The sequence below is a fragment of the Phyllobates terribilis genome, unplaced genomic scaffold, assembly GCF_046119375.1.
Source record: "Phyllobates terribilis strain yellow unplaced genomic scaffold, ASM4611937v1 Scaffold_35__1_contigs__length_13245226, whole genome shotgun sequence".
NCBI lineage: Eukaryota > Metazoa > Chordata > Amphibia > Anura > Dendrobatidae > Phyllobates > Phyllobates terribilis.
The window spans coordinates 11,738,383-11,763,032 of NW_027362795.1; the positions used below are offsets into that span (position 1 = coordinate 11,738,383).

At 47.1% G+C, this 24,650-nt stretch overlaps 1 pseudogene; it reads left to right on the forward strand.

The window, feature by feature from the left end:
- The window catches only part of LOC141182657 (uncharacterized), a 1,085,038-nt pseudogene that overhangs the window by 327,523 nt on the left and 732,865 nt on the right, over nt 1-24,650 (forward strand).

Below are 24,650 nucleotides of genomic sequence, written 5' to 3' on the forward strand. Positions count from 1 at the left end.
ACATGTTCTATGCACATGCTGCGGATTTTTCCGCAGCGTTTATGCTGCGTTCAAAAATCCGCAGCATGTCATTTAATTTTGCGGAAGCGCAGCGGAACTCCCGCCATTGACTTGCATTGAGAAAACGCGACTGTACATTTGTACAAGCGGCTTCTATGCGTCTCTATGTGCGGATGGTACCCAGTTCTGGAGGAGAGATGACTCTCATCCAGACCTGGGTACCATTGTACCTGTGAAAAAGGAATAAAATAACAAATAAAGTTTATACTCACCTTTCCGAAGGCTTCTCTCTGAATGCCGGCATCGCTGAAGGACCTGCGGTGACGTCACAGTCATGTGACCGCAGGTCCTTCACCGCTCTGTCTCGCGATATGCCGGCATCCAGGAAGCAGACAGGAACGAGCGCTGCAGCCACGCCGGGGCCTCGGGGGTGAGTATAGTTTTATTTGTTTTAATTTTTACGGTTCACACTGTATAAATCCATGCTATTTGCATGGATTTATACAGTGTGACCTAGTTGTCAAGCACTTTCCAAGTGATGCTATCGCCTGGAAAGCGCTCGTCAATCTGCATGCGTTTTTTCAGCCAGGGAGATGCAGAAATGCTGCAGAAATTTTCTGCTTCATTTCTACATCGTGGGCACATAGCCTAATAGTTACCTGCATAAACAGATATCCTCCTAAAATAGCTAAATCTAAAAAAAAAACACTCCAACTTCCAAAAATATTAAGCTTGGATATTTATGAGTCTTTTCGGTTGATTGAGAACATAGTTGTTGATCAATAATAAAAATAATCCTCTAAAATACAACTTGCCTAATAATTCTGCACAGTGTACATTGGGCTCATTGCTCAGGTCGGGCACCTGAGCATTCCAATGTGCTTGACCCGAGCATCGGGCACCCGAGCATTTTAGGGCTCGCCCATCACTAGCTCAGATATCTCGATGAAGTACAACTATATGTGAACCCCATTCACAGGGAACTGAGTAGCAATGGGTAGAGTATAAAATCCAAAAATGTAATCCAGAATGGAACTGTATTCATACAAAACAGGCATAGGAAATTTTGCTTATTGAGTCCCTTAGGGGCTATTGGATTCAGTATGGAAATCCACTCATTTTCCTTTTTTGAGGATACATCTGTTGTGATCACTACCTCTCAAATTGGGCTTAAACACCTCAATGATACAAAAGAAGGTCTCCGGTTTCACCTCGATGTATACTGTTCAGGTGTCTCGCTAATGAGGTGTCCCAACCATTGCATATATATCGACCAAATGCTCCCCCACTCTCCTTCCAGACTCCCTCTAAGTCGTGCCTACATAATCTAGGGGGCAGGTGCATGTGGCCATATATATAAGTCCTGAAGTTTTACAGTTGCAATAATCCCTTAAAAAAGGTATTACCCATGGAGAAATTCAAGAAAGATTTACATGGTCTCATGCAATTACATGTGCAACATTCTCCACATCTAAAGAAACCGCAGACTCTTCTATCCAGCCAAGTCCACTTGAGTGCAGGTTTTTAGTAGAAACTATTCACTAAACGGCCCCTAATTGTACTGACCCTTTCTGGAAGTTATTGTGGGAGTAGATCCCACAGCACCCTCAGGTCTGGGTCGGCCGCAAGTATATCCCAGTGTTTTCTGAGGATATTAAAGAAGTGGTCACTCTTATTGTCATAACTTCCTATTACTCGTGTTATGCCATCTTTTTCTTGGTGTCTTGGTTAGGTATGGAGGAGTGTCTGTCTCTCCCGCTTTTCTGCAAACTATCATGAGGAATCCAAAATGTACCAGGAGTACCCTTTTCCCTGAATCTGGTGTTCATGTCTATTGCCTGTATATTAAAATCTGTGACATTAGAACAGTTCCTTCTCAACAATAAAAATTGGCTCTTGGGAATTCCTTTTTTTAGGAGGAGGGAGTGGTGGCTATCCCACTTTCATAGACCATAAATAGACCATTAATGCTTGAAGGTTTATGGTAGATGAGTGTCCCTAGGGTCCCATCCAGTTTTTTCTTCATTAGTACATCCAGGAAAGGCAAAGGGTTATAATTAACCTCCAATGTAAATCTCAGGCCGACTCTATTGATGAGTTCTCTGACAAATTCAATAAATTGTTCACTCGTCCCTGACCAGATGATAAAAATGTTGTCAATATATCTATACCATACCCCAATATATGGCTGCCATCACTTATGATCATCCCTGAATATTGTGGATTCCTCCCACCAGTCCAGGAATAATTTAGCATACGACGGGGCACAAGGGCTCCCCATCGCAGTACCCCTGAGCTGGTGGAAGTATTTCCTGTCAAAAAGAAAGAAGTTATGAGTAAGAGTCAATTTTAGAAGATCCTCCATGAAGTCATTATGTCTGCTACACTCTATTGATCACAATTTCAAGAAACGTCTTGCTCCTCTGATACCATCCTCATGCGGTATATTACTGTACAAAGCCTCGATATCTAGTAAGGCCTGCTCCCCTACATGCATGTATACATGCTCGAGGGTCTACATGTAGGGGAGCAGGCAAAGGGAAAACCAATTCCAGAAGGATTATTCCAACTGTAAAACCTCAGGTGGTACTGGGGGAACATTACACTGTGTGGGGGCATCATACATACTGCATAAGGGGCATAATGGGGGCATTACACTGTGGGGGGCATCATACATCCTGCATAAGGGGCATAATGGGGGCATTACACTGTGTGGGGGCATCATACATACTGTATAAGGGGCATAACACCGTGTGGGGGCATCATACATCATGCATAAGGGGCATAATGGGGGCATTACACTGTGTGGGGGCATCATACATTCTGCATAAGGGGCATAATGGGGGCATTACACTGTGTGGGGGCATCATACATCCTGCATAAGGGGCATAATGGGGGCGTATAGTGTGTGGGGGCATCATACATCCTGCATAAGGGGCATAATGGGGGCATTACACTGTGTGGGGGCATCATACATCCTGCATAAGGGACATAATGGGGGCATTACACTGTGTGGGGGCATCATACATCCTGCATAAGGGACATAATGGGGGCATTACACTGTGTGGGAGCATCATACATACTGCATAAGGGGCATAATGGGGCATTACACTGTGTGGGGGCATCATACATCCTGCATAAGGGGCATAATGGGGGCATTACACTGTGTGGGGGGCATCATACATACTGCATAAGGGGCATAATGGGGCATTACACTGTGGGGGGCATCATACATACCTCCTGCATAAGGGGCATAATGGGGGCATTACACTGTGTGGGGGCATCATACATACCTCCTGCATAAGGGGCATTACACTGTGTGGGGGCATCATACATCCTGCATAAGGGGCATAATGGGGGCATTACACTGTGGGGGGCATCATACATACTGTATAAGGGGCATAATGGGGGCATTACACTGTGTGGGGGCATCATAAATCATGCATAAGGGGCATAATGGGGGCATTACACTGTGTGGGGGGATCATACATACATCCTGCATAAGGGGCATTACACTGTGTGGGGGCATCTTACATACTGCATAAGGGGCATAATGGGGGCATTACACTGTGGGGGGCATCATACATACATCCTGCATAAGGGGCATAATGGGGGCATCATACATACTGCATAAGGGGCATAATGGGGGCATTACACTGTGTGGGGGCATCATACATCCTGCATAAGGGGCATAATGGGGGCATTACACTGTGTGGGGGCATCATACATCCTGCATAAGGGGCATAATGGGGGCATTACACTGTGGGGCAGTAAAGGGGTCCTGTACTATGAGAACAATACGTTTCCTCCCTTCCTGTCTCCATAGTTGGGTCGTATGTATCTATTACAGGAAACAGAACAAAAACCTTATGATTCTTCTAAAGGGGCAACACAAGACCCCAAAAGAGTCTCCGTGCTGAAGGGGTTAATGCCCCCTGCGCCCAGTAATGGGGTCTCCACATACCTCCACCTGCAGAGCCGCCACCACATATATGGCTGCTCTGTGCGCACAGGAGCTGTGATGAGGTCACAGGAGGGGAGGAGTCAGGGGTCACATGATCAGGGGCCACAGTGGATGCAGGACTCTGCTGTGCTGGTTGTCATGGTGCTGGATGAGCTGAAGTTTATGTGTGGGGTCAGGAGGGGTTTACAGTGTGGATGTAGCAGAGCCGCGTGTACGAGGTGTACGGAGCAGAGCCGTGTGTGTACGAGGTGTACGGAGCAGAGCCGCGTGTGTACGAGGTGTACGGAGCAGAGCCGCGTGTGTACGAGGTGTACGGAGCAGAGCCGCGTGTGTACGAGGTGTACGGAGCAGAGCCGCGTGTGTACGAGGTGTACGGAGCGGAGCCGCGTGTGTACGAGGTGTACGGAGCAGAGCCGCGTGTGTACGAGGTGTACGGAGCAGAGCCGCGTGTGTGCGAGGTGTACGGAGCGGAGCCGCGTGTGTCCGAGGTGTACGGAGCGGAGCCGCGTGTGTACGAGGTGTACGGAGCAGAGCCGTGTGTGTACGAGGTGTACGGAGCAGAGCCGCGTGTGTACGAGGTGTACGGAGCAGAGCCGCGTGTGTACGAGGTGTACGGAGCGGAGCCGCGTGTGTCCGAGGTGTACGGAGCGGAGCCGCGTGTGTCCGAGGTGTACGGAGCAGAGCCGCGTGTGTCCGAGGTGTACGGAGCGGAGCCGCGTGTGTCCGAGGTGTACGGAGCGGAGCCGCGTGTGTACGAGGTGTACGGAGCGGAGCCGCGTGTGTACGAGGTGTACGGAGCGGAGCCGCGTGTGTCCGAGGTGTACGGAGCGGAGCCGCGTGTGTCCGAGGTGTACGGAGCGGAGCCGCGTGTGTACGAGGTGTACGGAGCGGAGCCTCGTGTGTACGAGGTGTACGGAGCGGAGCCGCGTGTGTGCGAGGTGTACGGAGCGGAGCCGCGTGTGTCCGAGGTGTACGGAGCGGAGCCGCGTGTGTACGAGGTGTACGGAGCGGAGCCGCGTGTGTCCGAGGTGTACGGAGCGGAGCCGCGTGTGTCCGAGGTGTACGGAGCGGAGCCGCGTGTGTCCGAGGTGTACGGAGCGGAGCCGCGTGTGTACGAGGTGTACGGAGCGGAGCCGCGTGTGTACGAGGTGTACGGAGCGGAGCCGCGTGTGTACGAGGTGTACGGAGCGGAGCCGCGTGTGTACGAGGTGTACGGAGCGGAGCCGCGTGTGTACGAGGTGTACGGAGCAGAGCCGCGTGTGTACGAGGTGTACGAGGTGTACGGAGCAGAGCCGCGTGTGTACGAGGTGTACGGAGCGGAGCCGCGTGTGTACGAGGTGTACGGAGCAGAGCCGCGTGTGTACGAGGTGTACGGAGCAGAGCCACGTGTGTACGAGGTGTACCGAGCAGAGCCGCTTGTGTACGAGGTGTACGGAGCGGAGCCGCGTGTGTACGAGGTGTACGGAGCGGAGCCGCGCGTGTACGAGGTGTACGGAGCAGAGCCGTGTGTGTACAAGGTGTACGGAGCAGAGCCGCGTGTGTCCGAGGTGTAAGAAGCAGAGCTGCGCGTGTACAAGGTGTACGGAGCGGAGCCACATGTGTATGAGGCTTACGGAGCAGAGCCGTGTGTACGAGGAGCACAGAGTGTGTACGCATAGCTCCCAACCGTCCCGTATTCTGCAGGACTGTCCTGTCACTACGGTTCTATTTATACTCACCTCTCTGGTGTTGGGGTGTAGCTCTTCCTCCTTGGGGGCAGGCCACTCACTGGTCAGTAAATAAATTACATTATATTACACTCCCCTCTTCCTTTCATGAACAGTGAACCGAACAGAATGGTATAACATTAATAGCATCTTAAATGCTAGGGATACTCCCAACTGGACACAAAAAAATTACTAAAATATAAATTTTATTAAATTGCAATATAAAAAGAGAGACACATACAATTTGCTTAAAACAGTAAATAGATCCCTGGGGTAAGAATCACACGAAATCAGTTTGGCAAATAGATCTGGGTTCAGATGGTGTCATTAAGGAAATATAGAAAGTATATATGGAGACAGGCACTAAAGAGATATATCGCAAGTCCTCAGTCCACAGCAACAAAATCTATATGTGTAGGATATCAAGGTCCAAACATATGAAAAAGGTAAGCCACACTATGCTAATTCTGAGAAAAACATACATTATAAATATATGTGGCAAGGAACATCATCCTCCTTCAAATGAAATAAAGGATAGTGTAAGCTGTACATAATAGACTATCCCATAAAGTTATATGCCATAGAATTAATACAAATTATATGATACAAACTCCTAAATGACTCACCCATCTGTGTAGTAACCCCTATGCCGTACTGAGGCCCCGACGCGCGTTTCGCGTGTTGCTTCTTCTGGAGGCTGTGATAGAGCGTGTGGATCGCCATTTTTAAATGCCCAGGATAATTAGGATACCGGTGTCAATGCCGGTGTATGCGGCGCGTGCGAGAGTTAACGCCCCCCCGAGACGCGTCATATCCGGCCATTTCCTGTCGGGGCCGTGGGCCGGAACAATGCGTTCCAGTGACGTCAAAGGCCCACCTCCCCATCATACGGAAGCCTTAATGACGCGACGGGCCGGGGCGGGCCTGCGCACGCGCAGCTCAGCAGTAGACAACGTAGGAAGGGAATAGCAACTGGGCAAGTATAATAATACATACAGGCTATGCACTCGGTGACAGTATATATCGCACAACGTGAACACCCATTGTGTATACCATCAAGACATACGGAAATGAAAATAGCCATCATAAGTTATCCATCCATAATATTCTAATACCCACATCTCATAATCCAAAAAATTAATTAAATACAAATATATATATCTTCTGTATCTTCAATGGGACTTTTTAGTGTAGATCATAATATATTGATGGTATCCAGGATTTGACATGTAGGGGATTCATTTCGTCCATATTAAAAGGAATATGTCCAGATAAAGTTGAAATCAGTCCAATTATGGTCCGAGTATGTACCCAAAAAGCAAATATACTAAAAAAAAAAAACAATGAAACAAATAATAATTTAAAATCCACACATAAAAAAGGGAGAGAGAAGAAAACAAAAAAGATGACAAAAAAAAAGATCAATCTACAAATAAGGAGCAAAACTATTGAGCTCATTGAGACCCCTAGGGGTCACAGTATCCAGGACAGCTATCCAGCGGCACTCCAGCTGCGCCAAAATGCGCTTGCGATCCCCACCCCGACTACCGAGGTGTATCTGATCAATGCCTCTAAATTTGAGGCAAGAGGGGTCACAATTGTGGCGCAGCTTGAAGTGCCGCGGGACAGTCTTCAGTAACGTTAAATCAGAGACCTCACGTGCCGCCAGTATGGCTCGCACGTGTTCTCTCACTCGAACCCGAAATTCCCTAGATGTAAGCCCCACATAACTCAAATTGCAGGAACATTGGGCCATATAAATAATATGCGTGGAGCTACAGGAAATATGACGGGTAATCTTAAAGTTCCGTGCGCCATCCGTGGATGAAAATGTCATGGCCCTCTCTATATTCCTGCAAGCCAAGCAGGAACCACACGGATAGCAACCCCACTTTGGTTTTCCAACTCCAAACAAAGTAGTTGAAGGGGCGACATAGTGGCTTCTTACCAAAGAGTCTTTTAAACTTTTACCCCGCCTTGCTGTCATTAATGGTCTCTCAGGTAAGATTTGATTAAGTGTCGGTTCCGTTTTTAATATGGGCCAGTGTCTAGATAAGATCTCACGTATTTCCCACCACCGGTTATTATAGGTAGAAATAAATCTAATGGGAGAGTCTCTCTCCTCCTGTTTCTTTGTTGTATTTACTAGGAGGGAGACTCGTGGAGTCCTCCTTGCACGTCTATAGCCCCTTTTGATACTTCGTGCACTGTATCCACGGTCCCGAAATCTATGGTTAAGGTCCCGAGCCTGAGCCTCAAAAGCCACCTCTGAAGAGCAAATGCGTTTCATTCTTAGATATTGTCCTACAGGGATGGCTCGGATGGTAGATGAAGTATGTGCTGAAGTAGCATGCAACAAAGAATTGACCGATGTCTCCTTACGGAAGACATCGGTCTCCATCCTGCCATCCTGCTGGACAATAATCTTAATGTCCAAGAATTCAATTTCACTCCGATTGTGCTTATATGTAAGTTTGATGTTCCGATCATTATGATTTAAGGAGGAGATAAACTCATGTAGCTCAGGCTCGGGACCCTGCCAAATAGAAAAAATATCGTCAATATATCTATACCAGCACTGCGCATGGGAGGCGGCGCCCACCCCATCCTCGAAAATCTCCCTCTCCCAAAAGCCGAGGAAGAGATTAGCGTACGATGGGGCACACGCCGCGCCCATCGCAGTGCCGCGTTTCTGAAGAAAAAACCTATCTTTAAAAATGAAAAAATTATGAGTCAATATAAATTGTAGTAATTCCATCAACAGTGCACGAAGTGGGGCATTTAAATCACTAGACTCCAGGAAGAACTCAACGGCTCGTAAGCCATCCTCATGACCTATGCTCGTATAAAGTGACTCCACATCAATAGCCACCAGGGTCATATCCGTATCCAAATGCAAACCCTCTATTTTCCTCAGGACGTCACAAGTGTCCCTGACATAGGAGGGCAGCGTCTCCACCAGTGGATGAAGATAATGTTCAATGAACTTACAAACTGGATCACACAGCCCTCCAATGCCAGAGACAATGGGACGCCCTGGGGGGTCCGTAAGGTTCTTATGGACCTTAGGTAGCAAATAAAATGTTGGGGTCACTGGAAATTTAGTGCGTAGGCCATCAAAGATCTTTTTAGGAATAATACCCTGCTCATAAGCTCGTTCCAGAATATCAAGAAGTTCAGCCATAAAGGTTGTTAATGGATTATTAGATAGAGAGATATAGGAGGCTCTGTCCCGAAGTTGTCTGAAAGCCTCCTTCTCATATTTCGCGACTGGCCAGATCACAACGTTCCCTCCCTTGTCTGCCGGTTTAAATACCACGTCTCTCATAGATTGGAGTTCTCTGAGTGCTTTTCTCTGTTCTAATGTGAGGTTGTCATTCCTCAAGTTTCCAGAGAGTTTTCTCAGGTCATTACTCACCATTTTATTAAAAATTTCAATCTGGGGACAAAGAGAGAAGGGAGGGAAAGTGGTAGATCTGGCTAGGGCAGTGGTGGGAAAAGTACCTGAGGAGGCCGGAGTACTCTCTCTCTCCAATTCTTCCAATATGGATAAAGCCTCTCTCTCTTGAGTCGTATCCAGTAACTGACATGTTGGTTTGGTATGTAATTTGCGTAATAGCACCTTCCTGAGGAAAAGTTGTAAATCCTTTAGTGCTGAAAAAAAGTTATAATTATTAGTCGGAACAAAGGTTAAACCCAATGACAGTACTTCATTTTGGCTTTCTGAGAGGGTATGAGCAGAGAGATTAATTACCTCTAAATTGTTAGTTCTCAATTTTTTCTCCAAAGATTGTGGGGGGGTTATTTTCCTTTTAGAGTTATGTTTCCCCTTCCACTGACCATGGTGCGCACTGCTGCTCCCAGCCTGCATTCCCTTTGGTGCTTCTTCCTCCATAGATGATAGGGAGGAGATTGAGTTCCACCGATTCCCCGGCCTTGTCTTATTGTGGGTTTTTCTACCTCTCCATCTGTAGACCTGTTTTTGTTTAAAGTCTGCAAGATCTCTTTGGTACTTCTTAGTTTTGGAAGCCACTATGTCTTTTTCCCATTTCACAAATTCCCTATCAAGATCCTGATTAAATTGATTTAGGGCCTCAGGGGTTAACTTAGTGGATAATGAGTCCTGGAGTTGAGTAATCTCCAACTCAATGCCATGTAAGGACTGTTCATTAGATCTAATTAAAAGCTCCATGTGCCCCTTAGAACAGGTAGATGAGATGTCCTCCCATTGTTGTTCCAATGAGACATCTTGAAACTCAAATGCCGGAAAAACCTGAACACGAAGACCCCTAGGGATCAGTCCTTTAACAATGTAACGTTCCAAGAAGGCCTTATTCCACCAAAGGCGGATCTTTTTATTATGTAGGTCTTTTAGTTTAAATATCAAATCATCACTCTCCCTTGTATTTAAAATCACAGTGGATTCCTCCCCAAAGACCTTATTTAGTTGGGTGAGCCAGGTCTGCTCACGCTTTTTGTGATCCATGTGTTCGGACCCAGATGCTGTGAAAAGACACAGAATTAACCAGACATGAACAGTGAACCGAACAGAATGGTATAACATTAATAGCATCTTAAATGCTAGGGATACTCCCAACTGGACACATCTCCTATAAATGAATGGAGTATAAATCCCACAAGACAAAAAAATTACTAAAATATAAATTTTATTAAATTGCAATATAAAAAGAGAGACACACACAATTTGCTTAAAACAGTAAATAGATCCCTGGGGTAAGAATCACACGAAATCAGTTTGGCAAATAGATCTGGGTTCAGATGGTGTCATTAAGGAAATATAGAAAGTATATATGGAGACAGGCACTAAAGAGATATATCGCAAGTCCTCAGTCCACAGCAACAAAATCTATATGTGTAGGATATCAAGGTCCAAACATATGAAAAAGGTAAGCCACACTATGCTAATTCTCAGAAAAACATACATTATAAATATATGTGGCAAGGAACATCATCCTCCTTCAAATGAAATAAAGGATAGTGTAAGCTGTACATAATAGACTATCCCATAAAGTTATATGCCATAGAATTAATACAAATTATATGATACAAACTCCTAAATGACTCACCCATCTGTGTAGTAACCCCTATGCCGTACTGAGGCCCCGACGCGCGTTTCGCGTGTTGCTTCTTCTGGAGGCTGTGATAGAGCGTGTGGATCGCCATTTTTAAATGCCCAGGATAATTAGGATACCGGTGTCAATGCCGGTGTATGCGGCGCGTGCGAGAGTTAACGCCCCCCCGAGACGCGTCATATCCGGCCATTTCCTGTCGGGGCCGTGGGCATCTCATCTACCTGTTCTAAGGGGCACATGGAGCTTTTAATTAGATCTAATGAACAGTCCTTACATGGCATTGAGTTGGAGATTACTCAACTCCAGGACTCATTATCCACTAAGTTAACCCCTGAGGCCCTAAATCAATTTAATCAGGATCTTGATAGGGAATTTGTGAAATGGGAAAAAGACATAGTGGCTTCCAAAACTAAGGAGTACCAAAGAGATCTTGCAGACTTTAAACAAAAACAGGTCTACAGATGGAGAGGTAGAAAAACCCACAATAAGACAAGGCCGGGGAATCGGTGGAACTCAATCTCCTCCCTATCATCTATGGAGGAAGAAGCACCAAAGGGAATGCAGGCTGGGAGCAGCAGTGCGCACCATGGTCAGTGGAAGGGGAAACATAACTCTAAAAGGAAAATAACCCCCCCACAATCTTTGGAGAAAAAATTGAGAACTAACAATTTAGAGGTAATTAATCTCTCTGCTCATACCCTCTCAGAAAGCCAAAATGAAGTACTGTCATTGGGTTTAACCTTTGTTCCGACTAATAATTATAACTTTTTTTCAGCACTAAAGGATTTACAACTTTTCCTCAGGAAGGTGCTATTACGCAAATTACATACCAAACCAACATGTCAGTTACTGGATACGACTCAAGAGAGAGAGGCTTTATCCATATTGGAAGAATTGGAGAGAGAGAGTACTCCGGCCTCCTCAGGTACTTTTCCCACCACTGCCCTAGCCAGATCTACCACTTTCCTTCCCTTCTCTCTTTGTCCCCAGATTGAAATTTTTAATAAAATGGTGAGTAATGACCTGAGAAAACTCTCTGGAAACTTGAGGAATGACAACCTCACATTAGAACAGAGAAAAGCACTCAGAGAACTCCAATCTATGAGAGACGTGGTATTTAAACCGGCAGACAAGGGAGGGAACGTTGTGATCTGGCCAGTCGCGAAATATGAGAAGGAGGCTTTCAGACAACTTCGGGACAGAGCCTCCTATATCTCTCTATCTAATAATCCATTAACAACCTTTATGGCTGAACTTCTTGATATTCTGGAACGAGCTTATGAGCAGGGTATTATTCCTAAAAAGATCTTTGATGGCCTACGCACTAAATTTCCAGTGACCCCAACATTTTATTTGCTACCTAAGGTCCATAAGAACCTTACGGACCCCCCAGGGCGTCCCATTGTCTCTGGCATTGGAGGGCTGTGTGATCCAGTTTGTAAGTTCATTGAACATTATCTTCATCCACTGGTGGAGACGCTGCCCTCCTATGTCAGGGACACTTGTGACGTCCTGAGGAAAATAGAGGGTTTGCATTTGGATACGGATATGACCCTGGTGGCTATTGATGTGGAGTCACTTTATACGAGCATAGGTCATGAGGATGGCTTACGAGCCGTTGAGTTCTTCCTGGAGTCTAGTGATTTAAATGCCCCACTTCGTGCACTGTTGATGGAATTACTACAATTTATATTGACTCATAATTTTTTCATTTTTAAAGATAGGTTTTTTCTTCAGAAACGCGGCACTGCGATGGGCGCGGCGTGTGCCCCATCGTACGCTAATCTCTTCCTCGGCTTTTGGGAGAGGGAGATTTTCGAGGATGGGGTGGGCACCGCCTCCCATGCGCAGTGCTGGTATAGATATATTGACGATATTTTTTCTATTTGGCAGGGTCCCGAGCCTGAGCTACATGAGTTTATCTCCTCCTTAAATCATAATGATCGGAACATCAAACTTACATATAAGCACAATCGGAGTGAAATTGAATTCTTGGACATTAAGATTATTGTCCAGCAGGATGGCAGGATGGAGACCGATGTCTTCCGTAAGGAGACATCGGTCAATTCTTTGTTGCATGCTACTTCAGCACATACTTCATCTACCATCCGAGCCATCCCTGTAGGACAATATCTAAGAATGAAACGCATTTGCTCTTCAGAGGTGGCTTTTGAGGCTCAGGCTCGGGACCTTAACCATAGATTTCGGGACCGTGGATACAGTGCACGAAGTATCAAAAGGGGCTATAGACGTGCAAGGAGGACTCCACGAGTCTCCCTCCTAGTAAATACAACAAAGAAACAGGAGGAGAGAGACTCTCCCATTAGATTTATTTCTACCTATAATAACCGGTGGTGGGAAATACGTGAGATCTTATCTAGACACTGGCCCATATTAAAAACGGAACCGACACTTAATCAAATCTTACCTGAGAGACCATTAATGACAGCAAGGCGGGGTAAAAGTTTAAAAGACTCTTTGGTAAGAAGCCACTATGTCGCCCCTTCAACTACTTTGTTTGGAGTTGGAAAACCAAAGTGGGGTTGCTATCCGTGTGGTTCCTGCTTGGCTTGCAGGAATATAGAGAGGGCCATGACATTTTCATCCACGGATGGCGCACGGAACTTTAAGATTACCCGTCATATTTCCTGTAGCTCCACGCATATTATTTATATGGCCCAATGTTCCTGCAATTTGAGTTATGTGGGGCTTACATCTAGGGAATTTCGGGTTCGAGTGAGAGAACACGTGCGAGCCATACTGGCGGCACGTGAGGTCTCTGATTTAACGTTACTGAAGACTGTCCCGCGGCACTTCAAGCTGCGCCACAATTGTGACCCCTCTTGCCTCAAATTTAGAGGCATTGATCAGATACACCTCGGTAGTCGGGGTGGGGATCGCAAGCGCATTTTGGCGCAGCTGGAGTGCCGCTGGATAGCTGTCCTGGATACTGTGACCCCTAGGGGTCTCAATGAGCTCAATAGTTTTGCTCCTTATTTGTAGATTGATCTTTTTTTTTGTCATCTTTTTTGTTTTCTTCTCTCTCCCTTTTTTATGTGTGGATTTTAAATTATTATTTGTTTCATTGTTTTTTTTTTTTAGTATATTTGCTTTTTGGGTACATACTCGGACCATAATTGGACTGATTTCAACTTTATCTGGACATATTCCTTTTAATATGGACGAAATGAATCCCCTACATGTCAAATCCTGGATACCATCAATATATTATGATCTACACTAAAAAGTCCCATTGAAGATACAGAAGATATATATATTTGTATTTAATTAATTTTTTGGATTATGAGATGTGGGTATTAGAATATTATGGATGGATAACTTATGATGGCTATTTTCATTTCCGTATGTCTTGATGGTATACACAATGGGTGTTCACGTTGTGCGATATATACTGTCACCGAGTGCATAGCCTGTATGTATTATTATACTTGCCCAGTTGCTATTCCCTTCCTACGTTGTCTACTGCTGAGCTGCGCATGCGCAGGCCCGCCCCGGCCCGTCGCGTCATTAAGGCTTCCGTATGATGGGGAGGTGGGCCTTTGACGTCACTGGAACGCATTGTTCCGGCCCACGGCCCCGACAGGAAATGGCCGGATATGACGCGTCTCGGGGGGGCGTTAACTCTCGCACGCGCCGCATACACCGGCATTGACACCGGTATCCTAATTATCCTGGGCATTTAAAAATGGCGATCCACACGCTCTATCACAGCCTCCAGAAGAAGCAACACGCGAAACGCGCGTCGGGGCCTCAGTACGGCATAGGGGTTACTACACAGATGGGTGAGTCATTTAGGAGTTTGTATCATATAATTTGTATTAATTCTATGGCATATAACTTTATGGAATAGTCTATTATGTACAGCTTACACTATCCTTTATTTCATTTGAAGGAGGATGATGTTCCTTGCCACATATATTTATAATGTATGTTTTTCTCAGAATTAGCATAGTGTGGCTTACCTTTTTCATATGTTTGGACCTTGATATCCTACACATATAGATTTTGTTGCTGTGGACTGAGGACTTGCGATATATCTCTTTAGTGCCTGTCTCCATATATACTTTCTATATTTCCTTAATGACACCATCTGAACCCAGATCTATTTGCCAAACTGATTTCGTGTGATTCTTACCCCAGGGATCTATTTACTGTTTTAAGCAAATTGTGTGTGTCTCTCTTTTTATATTGCAATTTAATAAAATTTATATTTTAGTAATTTTTTTGTCTTGTGGGATTTATACTCCATTCATTTATAGGAGATGTCCCCTCTTCCTTTGCCTGCTGTGGCCTCTGCTGGGACTCAGACCTACATCTCAGTAGTCAGAGGCTTTATCTCTAACCACTGAGCTACAGCTCTCAATGGTGAACAGAGGAGGATTTCGTTAACTTAACTCTAGATTGCAGGCAATGCATTGTAGAGTCAAAAAAGCACAGACAGTACAGAAGCTGAGTATGCATCTCCATAGAAATACATTGTATATAGCAATGTATTTTTATGGTGCCTGTATACTGAGGTGAAGAAAATGATTTTTTGACCCTCTAAACAAAAGTAGAAAATTTGTGAACAATTACAAAAATATATATTTTTCTGGGAGTCCCTGGGTCTTGAATCCACAACCTTAATACATTATAGCCACAGCGGCCCCTGCTGAGCCACCAGCTCTAATGAAATCATTGCGACTCCGCTTGTAAATGAGGGAACAAAAACTAATCCTCAGGTCCCAACGAGAGATGAGCAGGACGCACAGATGACGTTGCGCTGCCCTGAAAGATAAGAGACTCCCGGTCTCCCGTCCACAGGTAGCACTGACCTGGACACTGGACCAGAGACTCAGGAATCCATCCGCTCATCTCTAGTCCCAACTGTCCGGAATACAGTGGACAGTCCTGGATTTGGGTCTACACACTGCAGTCTCGGCCATCTGGCTGAATTTCCCTCGCTGTTAGCGCCCCTCTGACAACTGTTCCTGCCAGCGGAAAAAGATACTAGTAAATGGGTGTCGATTGGGTTGTGGCCAGAGGCGTGGCCAAAATTTTCCTGTTTCTGATCTTCACGAGTTGGGAGGTATGCCTGTACGAGGTGTTCGGAGCGGAGCCGCGCATGTACGAGGTGTACGGAGCAGAGCCGCGTGTGTACGAGGTGTTCGGAGCGGAGCCGCTCGTGTACGAGGTGTACGGAGTGGAGCTGTGTGTGTACGAGGTGTACGGAGCGGAGCCGTGTATGTACGAGGTGTACGGAGCGGAGCCGCGCGTATATGAGGTGAACGGAGCAGAGCCGCGTGTGTACGAGGTGTTCGGAGCGGAACCGCGCGTGTACGAGGGGTACGGAGCGGAGCCGCGTGTGTACGAGGTGTACGAAGCAGGGCCGTGTATGTACGAGGTGTACGGAGTGGAGCCGCGCGTGTACGAGGTGTACGAAGCCGTTTGTGTACGAGGTGTACGGAGCGGAGCCGTGTGTGTACGAGGTGTACAGAGCAGAGCCGCGTGTGTACGAGGTGTACGGAGCAGAGCAGTGTGTGTACGAGGTGTACGGAGCAGAGCAGGAGGTGTACGGAGTGGAGCCGCGCGTGTACGAGGTGTACGGAGCCGTGTGTGTATGAGGTGTAGGGAGCGGAGCCAGGAAAAAGCCATTACTCCAAAAGAAACATAAAAAAGGCCAGATTAATGTTTGCAAATACACACAGGAACAAAGACCTAAAAGAAGTTGGCAAGTACTTTTTACTATGGCTCAAATGCCCCCCAATATAATTACCCTGTTCAGATAAGGGTTTTTGTAAATATCCTTTGTTGTCCTTCATAGGCCTTGTTGACCTCTCCACTGTTGACCGCTGATGTCACGTCAAGTTCCGGGCTTGACTCAGTTCTGCGCTCCACAGTGAGTGATGGGCTGTGGGCAGGGTTACCCAGTGTGTCACACCCAGCATCTGCCGCATGATTTCCCTCTCCTCATTCATTGGGAAAGCGCGCGGTGGATGCTGGGTGTGACGTGTGGTGTAACCCTGCCCACAGCCCAGCATCCACTGCGGGGACCACGTCACTGATATCGCGCCTCACTTGATGTGACATCAGTGGAAGGAAGAGCCGGATGCAACCGGGGGTCACATGATGCCTGTGAGCAAAACCCTTACAAAAACCCTTATCTGAACAGGGTAAATACATTACGGGATATTTGGGCCACAGTGAAAAGTGCTGGACAACTTTATTTTTTGGAGACATGTTCTGTGGTCTGATCAAACTAAAATAGAATTTTTGGGCATAACGACCTTCGTTACATTTGGAGGAAAAAGGGAGAAGCTTGGAAGCCTAAGAACACCATCCCAACTGTGAAACACGGAGGTGGCAGCATCATGCTGTGGGGTTATTTTGCTGCACGAGGGACTGGTGTACTTCACAAAATAGATGATAGAATGAGAAAAGAAGAGTATGTGGCAATACTGAAGCAACATCTCAAGACATCAGCCAGGAAATTAAAGCTTGAGCGTGAATGGGTCTTCCAAATAGACAATGACCCAAAGCCCTGATCTCAATCCTATTGAAAATTTATGGGCAAAGCTGAAAAGGCAGGTGCTAGTAAGGCGACCTACAAACCTGGATCAGTTACACCAGTTTTGTCAGGAGGAATGGGCCCAAATTCCAACCAGCTATTGTGAGAAGCTTGTGGAAGGATATCCCAAACGTTTGACCCAAGTCATTTAGTTTAAGGGCAATGGTACCAAATGCTAATTATGTGACTCGCCCCCTGGGCCGTGGGGTACTCGGAACCGGGCCTTCTAGTGTACGGTGCTGATGGGGGTAGTAGTGGCAACCCAGTCCCGTGGCTCAGGGTGGTCAGACCAGTGGCAGTCTTCTATATATTTTGTAATGTCCGACTATGCCACCCGTGGATTGCGGTCAGAGTGAACCGCCGCTGCAGAGCAGACCGCTGAGGCTGGTGTTGTGGGTGCAGCAGGGAATAGTTCAACTCCCCACGGGAGGAGTGTAGCCTCAGGGCAGTGAGCGTAGATGGTGGGGGTTGTGGTGGTGCAGGGCGTCCCTGTACCGTTAGTGCTGGCGAGGTAAGAAACACAAAGACAATGTGTTGCAGTCCAGGGTCTTTTACTCACAGTTCGTATACTCCAAGCCACTTCTGTACAGGTAGTGACCGCTCAAGCCGTGCTGCGTCCACCAGGTGAGGGGCTCGGTCAACCCCCAGGCAATTCAGGAGCATGGCACAGAACTCCCTTCTATCCTTTCTCTGGCCGTGCCCCACCAGTGACCAAACTTCTGTCCAGCTGCCTCCGGCCTTCTCTGGGAGAACTTGGCGCCAGCTTCCCTGGCCCTATGTGGTGCCTTCCTAGTAGGTTTAGCAAGGGGTCGCACCATTAAATGATCACGACCTCCGATTCTTGGCTGAGGATTATTTGCCTCCACCAACTTGGGATCCGGTACCCTTTCCTTGCCTGACCCGTCACCCGTAATCTCCTGGGTCCTTAGGGTCCCTTCTACCTTCGTGTTTCTGGGCCTTTCTGTTCTGTTCCTTTTCTTTCTCTCCCTCTCGTGCCCTGCCCGTGTCCCTTGGCCTGGCTCTGGAGCAGAGCTCCTGCAGAGCCTCTGCTCCCTGTCTTCTCCTCACAGACTGAACTGAATTCCAAGATGGTGCCCACCTTTTATACCTCCTCCGTATCTGAGCTCAGGTGACCTGCATCCAATGAGCTCCTTCCTATGCCCAGAAACCAGCCCCTATCTGCTCCCACATCACTAGGGTTCCCCCCCTCCCCACTCCAGCCAGGGACATAGTCAGTCGTGCCTGCATACTAATGGGAGCACCGTAGAGCTGTCCCCCGGACATGAGGAGTGTATATGTGTGCAGCTAAATGAGCCCTGGTCCATACTCCATCCTTACCCAGGAGTGGAATACCACACCTCTGGTTGAGGTGCAATACCCCTGTAGCGGCCGAACCCTCGGGGCGCTACAGATGCACAGGAGAAATCTTGCATGCAATTGTTGGGAAGAGGAGATAAGAGGGGAGTAGGGAAGGAGATCTTGTGAGGATCGGAGGTTGCGTGCAGGTAAGTACCAGGAGGCTAAGTCACAGAGTTTAGGATAGATTGGAGGGGCGCGAGAATGTTGGAAGGGAGGCTACAGAGCAGGAGGTTGCAGTAGTCAAGGCGGGAGATGATGAGGGCATGCACTAGTGTTTTTGCAGAGTGTTTGCTGAGGAATGCGCGGATGCGGGAGATAGTATCATTGGCATGTAGAAAAAATAAAAATATTGTGATACAAATACAGAATAAATATAAAAACGAACGATATACCATGTCGAAGCTGTAAACATAACTGTTATTAATATTGTAGTATTAGATCCTACCTGAGATTCAATCCAAAGGGTACTCGGGTTTCTAACATAAAAATTCAATATGATTCCCTATTTAGCAGTATGTGTCTATGGTCTCTACCCTCTAGCCATTGACTTTGATGGATAGGTCAGATGGGGGGTTGAGCGAGATGGTTGAAAGATGATGAATTTAGTTTTATCCATATTGAGTTTTAGGTATCTAGCAGAGAAGAAAGTTGAAATAGCAGACATCACATACCCTGGTGATTTTGGCCTGATAACATACACAGAATTTGACACAAATGGATTTGAATGGCTACTATAGGTAACATCCTCACCTGTGACCTTTTTGCTTGTAATCAATGTGTGTGCATAAAAGCTGAGTGGGTATCTGGGATCCAGACAGATTCTTGCATCTTTCATCCAGCCACTGACGTTTCTGGATTGTGAGTCATGGGGAAGGCAAAAGAATTGTGAACAGGTCTACGGGAAAAGGTAGTTGAACTGTATTACACAGGAAAGGGATACAAAAAGGTATCCAAGGAATTGATAATGCCAGTCAGCAGCGTTCAAAATGTGATTAACAAATGGAAAATCAGGGGCTCTGTAAAAACCAAATCACGGTCAGGTAGACCAACGAAAATTTCGGTCACAACTGCCGGGAAAATTGTTCTGGATGCAAAGAAAAACCCAGAAATAACATCAGCTGAAATTCAGGAGTCTCTGAAAACTAGCGCTGTGGCTGTTCCAAGATGCACAATAAGGAGGCACTTGAGAAAAATGGGCTGCATGGTCGAGTTGCCAGGAGAAAGCCATTACTGCGCAAATGCAACAAAGTATCTCGCATACAATATGCCAAACCGCACAGAGACAAGCCTCAAAACTTCTGGAACAAGGTAATTTGGAGTGATGAGACCAAAATTGAACTTTTTGGCCACAACCATAAACGTTACATTTGGAGAGAGGTCAACAAGGCCTATGATGAAAGGAACACCATTCCTACAGTAAAGCACGGAGGTGGATCACATGTTTTGGGGATGTGTGAGCTACAAAGGCACAGGAACCTTGGTAAAAGTTGAAGGAAAGATGAATGCAGCACGTTATCAGCAAATACTGGAGGCAAATTTGCACTCATCAGCCCGGAAGCTGCGCATGGAACGTACTTGGACGTTCCAACATGACAACGACCCAAAACACAAGGCCAAGTCGACCTGTCATTGGCTACAGCAGAACAAATAGAAGGTTCTGGAGTGGCCATCTCAGTCTACTGACCTCAATATCATTGAGGGTTTCTGGGGAGATCTCAAGAGCGCAGTTCGTGCTAGACAGCCCAGGAATTTACAGGAACTGGAGGCTTTTAGCCAAGAAGAATGGGCAGCTTTACCATCTGAGAGAATAAAGAACCTCATCCACAACTACCACAAAAGACTTCATGATGTCATTAATGTTAGAGGGGACAATGCACTGTATTAAGAACTGGGGTATGTGAACTTTTTATCAGAGTCATTTGGATGTTTTTGGTTGTCTTTAAGATTTAAAAAGAGAAAACACAGTAGTTTGACAATAAATGGCTTCACCCAACCAATAACCATGAGTGGAGAAAATTTTTTTTTGTTATTCATATTCTCTGAAACAAGGCCAAGAAAGCAAAAATTCTACAGGGTATGTAAACTTTTGAGCACAACTGTATCTGTGTGAATAAAGTCCTCCTTATCTGTGTGAATAAAGTCCTCTGTATCTGTGTGAATAAAGTCCTCTGCACCTGTGTGAATAAAGTCCTCTGTATCTGTGTGAATAAAGTCATCTATATGTGTGTGAATAAAGTCTTCTGTATCTGTGTGAATACAGTCAGACATTGTCGGCAACTTTCCATGGAGAGATGCTCCCGTTACTTGTTCTCTTTATCAGTGTTTAGCTGGTTGCCTGTACAAGTCCTTCATCCACAACTACAGGATTCTGCTGCTCTTCCTCCTTCCATGTCACATCCTTCTAGAAGCAGATATGTCAGGTAAGGCCGGAGTCACACTACCGTATAACACATAAAACATCGCACAGCACTCGGCCCAGTGTTATTCTATGGGGCAGCTCAGATCACCGTTTTGTTTCTCAGGCGTATTCGGAGTGCGTGCTGTGATTGCAGGCGTATATCGCGCAAGACTCGCTAATACAAGCAGGGGTGGATTAAGAGTAGTAAGGGCCCCGGGCAGTTTAGAAGGCGCGGCCACCCCCCCCACCAACACACACACACACCTGATTTATCACGTGACATGTCACATGATTCCCTGTGATAGTTCACGTGAAATTAATTTGGCACAATATTAATTATAATATTTTTTTTTTAGGCTGTGTGCCCACTATGCGTTTCTTAAGCGTTTCTGCAGCGGCAATTCCGCTGCGGAAATGCTTAAAAAACGCTTGGTAAAAGGTCTGCCATGTTCCCCAATGATAATCCCCATGTGCTGTGTACATGCTGCGGAAATTTCCGCTGCGGATTATCATTGCGGAAAAATCCGCAGCATTACCAATTATTTTGCGGAAGCGCTGCGTTTTCGCCGCCATTGACTTGCATTAGAACGCATGGAATCCGCATCACTGCATCTGTAGATGCGTAATCCATGCGTTTCAATGTGCGGATGGTACCCGGGTGCGGAGGACAGGAGACTCTCCTCCGGACCCGGGTACCATAGAACCTGTAAAAAAAGAGTAAAATAAAAAAAAAATATTCTACTTACCTTCTGATGGCCCCCGGTGTCTTTATCCCATGTGTCCTGGCTTGCCGGCAGCTCGCGATGGTCTGAAAAGGACCTGCTGTGACGTCATTTAGTCATGTGACGGGTCATGCGACCGCTGACGTCGGCAGGCCATCAGAAGGTAAGTATATATTTTTTATTTTTTACCATTCTTTTACGGTCACACTATATAAATCCATGCTGATTGCCAGTTGTCAAGCACTTTCCAAGTGATGCTAAAATCGCTTGTCAACCCGCATACGGAAATGCATGTGAAGAACGCTTCACTTCCGCTTGTCCCTGGCAGGAAAAACGAATGTACAATCCGCATGTACAATCCGCATGTACAATCCGCATGCGTTTTTTCTGCCAGGGAGATGCAGAAACGCTAAAAAAAATCAGGAACATTTCTGTATCGTGGGCACATAGCCTTACATTAATTGTATGACTCAATATTGAGCACATGTAGCCATCTATACACAGTGGGAGGCCGCACGGTGCCATCTATACACAGCGGTAGGCCGCACGGCGCCCCCCCCAGAGACAGCAGGAGACCGCACGGCGCCATCTATACTCAGCAGGAGGCCGCACGGCGCCCCCCCCAGAGACAGCAGGAGACCGCACGGTGCCACCTATACTCAGCAGGGAGCAGTACGGTGCCATCTATACACAGCGGGAGGCCGCACGGCGCCCCCCCCAGAGACAGCAGGAGACCGCACGGCACCATCTATACTCAGCAGGAGGCCGCACGGCGCCCCCCCAGAGACAGCAGGAGACCGCACGGCGCCATCTATACTCAGCAGGAGGCCGCACGTAGCCATCTATACACAGCAGGGGGCCGCATGGCACCATCTATACACAGCAGGGGTCCGCACGGCGCCATCTATACACAGCAGGGGGCCGCACGGCGCCATCTATACACAGCAGGGGTCCGCACGGCGCCATCTATACACAGCAGGGGGCCGCGCGGCGCCATCTATACACAGTGGGAGGCCGCACGGTGCCATCTATACACAGTGGGAGGCCGCACGGCGCCCCCCCCACCCCACCCCAGAAACAGCAGGAGGCCGCACGGCGCCATCTATACTCAGCAGGAGGCCGCATGCAGTCGTACACACACACAAACATATACAGATATACATACACGAATAAACACATTTGAAACACATTTGAAACACAAAAATACATATAAACAAACATCACACAATGATATCTGCCTGCACACACACACACACACACACACATACATACATATACACACACATACATACATACATATACACACACACACATACATACATACATATACACACTGTAATGCAGCAGCTTGCTAGCATTACTGTAAATGGTCCAGGATGTGTTTTACCTAACCATGTACCTTCCCCTTTAACTGACTGGTCACATGACTGTGACATAGCACAGGTCCTGCGTGCACAGAATGTCTGTCTGATCACATGACTGTGACATCAGCAAGGTCCTATCAGTGTGTGTGTGTGTGCACAGGATGCATATATAAACCCTGCTTAATTTGAGACAGGTGTTCGGTGTGAGGCGTGAGGCCTGTGCTCCGTGTGAGTGGGACACCGTTTGTGAGAGGCCTAGTGAGGCCGAGTGAAGCCTGGCAGCCTGAAAGGCAAAGACTGGATCCTGTGCGGATGCTAGTGGCCTTGGAAGGCAGCGGCTTTGGAGTGAAGCCTGGTACCTGGAAGGTCGAGCCTGGATCCTGTGTGGATGTCAGTGGCCTTTGAGGGAGAGCCGGCTTGAGTAAGAGTCCTGAAAGGCAGAGCCTGGATCCTGTGTGGATGTCAGTGGCCTTTGAGGGGACGACGGCTAGAGACCCCTACCTGGGAAGCCACAGTGGTGGCAAGCGTAATGGACTGAGACAGCTAAACCCGGCAAAGGCAATACCCCGTGCTATATGGACATTGTGATATGAACATTGCTATTTTTACCTTGCCGTAAGCTGTAACCTGGAGCAAGTGGGCCTGTGTGCCACTTGGCTCATGAACATTGTGTTAATGTGTGTCGGCGTGCCACGGAGTTGGACCCGACGAACTGTGGCTTATGAAGTAATAAACTGCAGCATTGTGAGAAAATACGTAAAGACATTGCACGTGTGCATTGATTGACGCAGCGAAGCGAGTAACCCCAGTATGATGACTAGCGCTGCCTTACATATGGTTCGAGGATGCGGGCAACTGCAACCCAGTTGCTAGGGGCAACTGCAGCCCGGTTGCTAGGGGCAACGGCTCAGGACGAGTGTGGATTAAAGCATCTTGCGGCAACTCGGCGGGGTTGCGAAGATTGGCGTCGCACTCAAATCCGGTTTGCTGTAGCTCGGCGGGGCCACGAAGATTTTTTCCGGGGAGAGCGGTGTGTGAATAGTGTCCTGAGGAAATGCAGGAGCAGATAAAAATGGCTGTGAAAGAAGCAGCAACTGGGTCTGAAGCTATTGAGCGATTAGAGCGATTAAAGTGCCTGTTAAAACCGGAGCAGGTATTTGAGAAACGTCTACTGGACATGAAACTGGACATGGTGCAGGAACCACAGGAGCTGTGGGCACCATATGGAATGGCGGCAGTGGACCATTCTATGAACTCTACAGGGGCGCCATCGTTGTCGCAGAGTGCCCGGGGAGGTGGTAAGAGATGTTGTGAACTGAGTCCTAAGACTACTGCTGATTTTTTGTGTAAAAATTACCCTGCCGGTGTGGTTGTTAAAAAGGGGGCGGAGTCTAAAAAAAGGGACGGATTTTCACAAGAGTGTGGAGTGTAGAAAACTGAAAATTGTTACTGGTTGTGGGTTGGTACCTCCTAAAA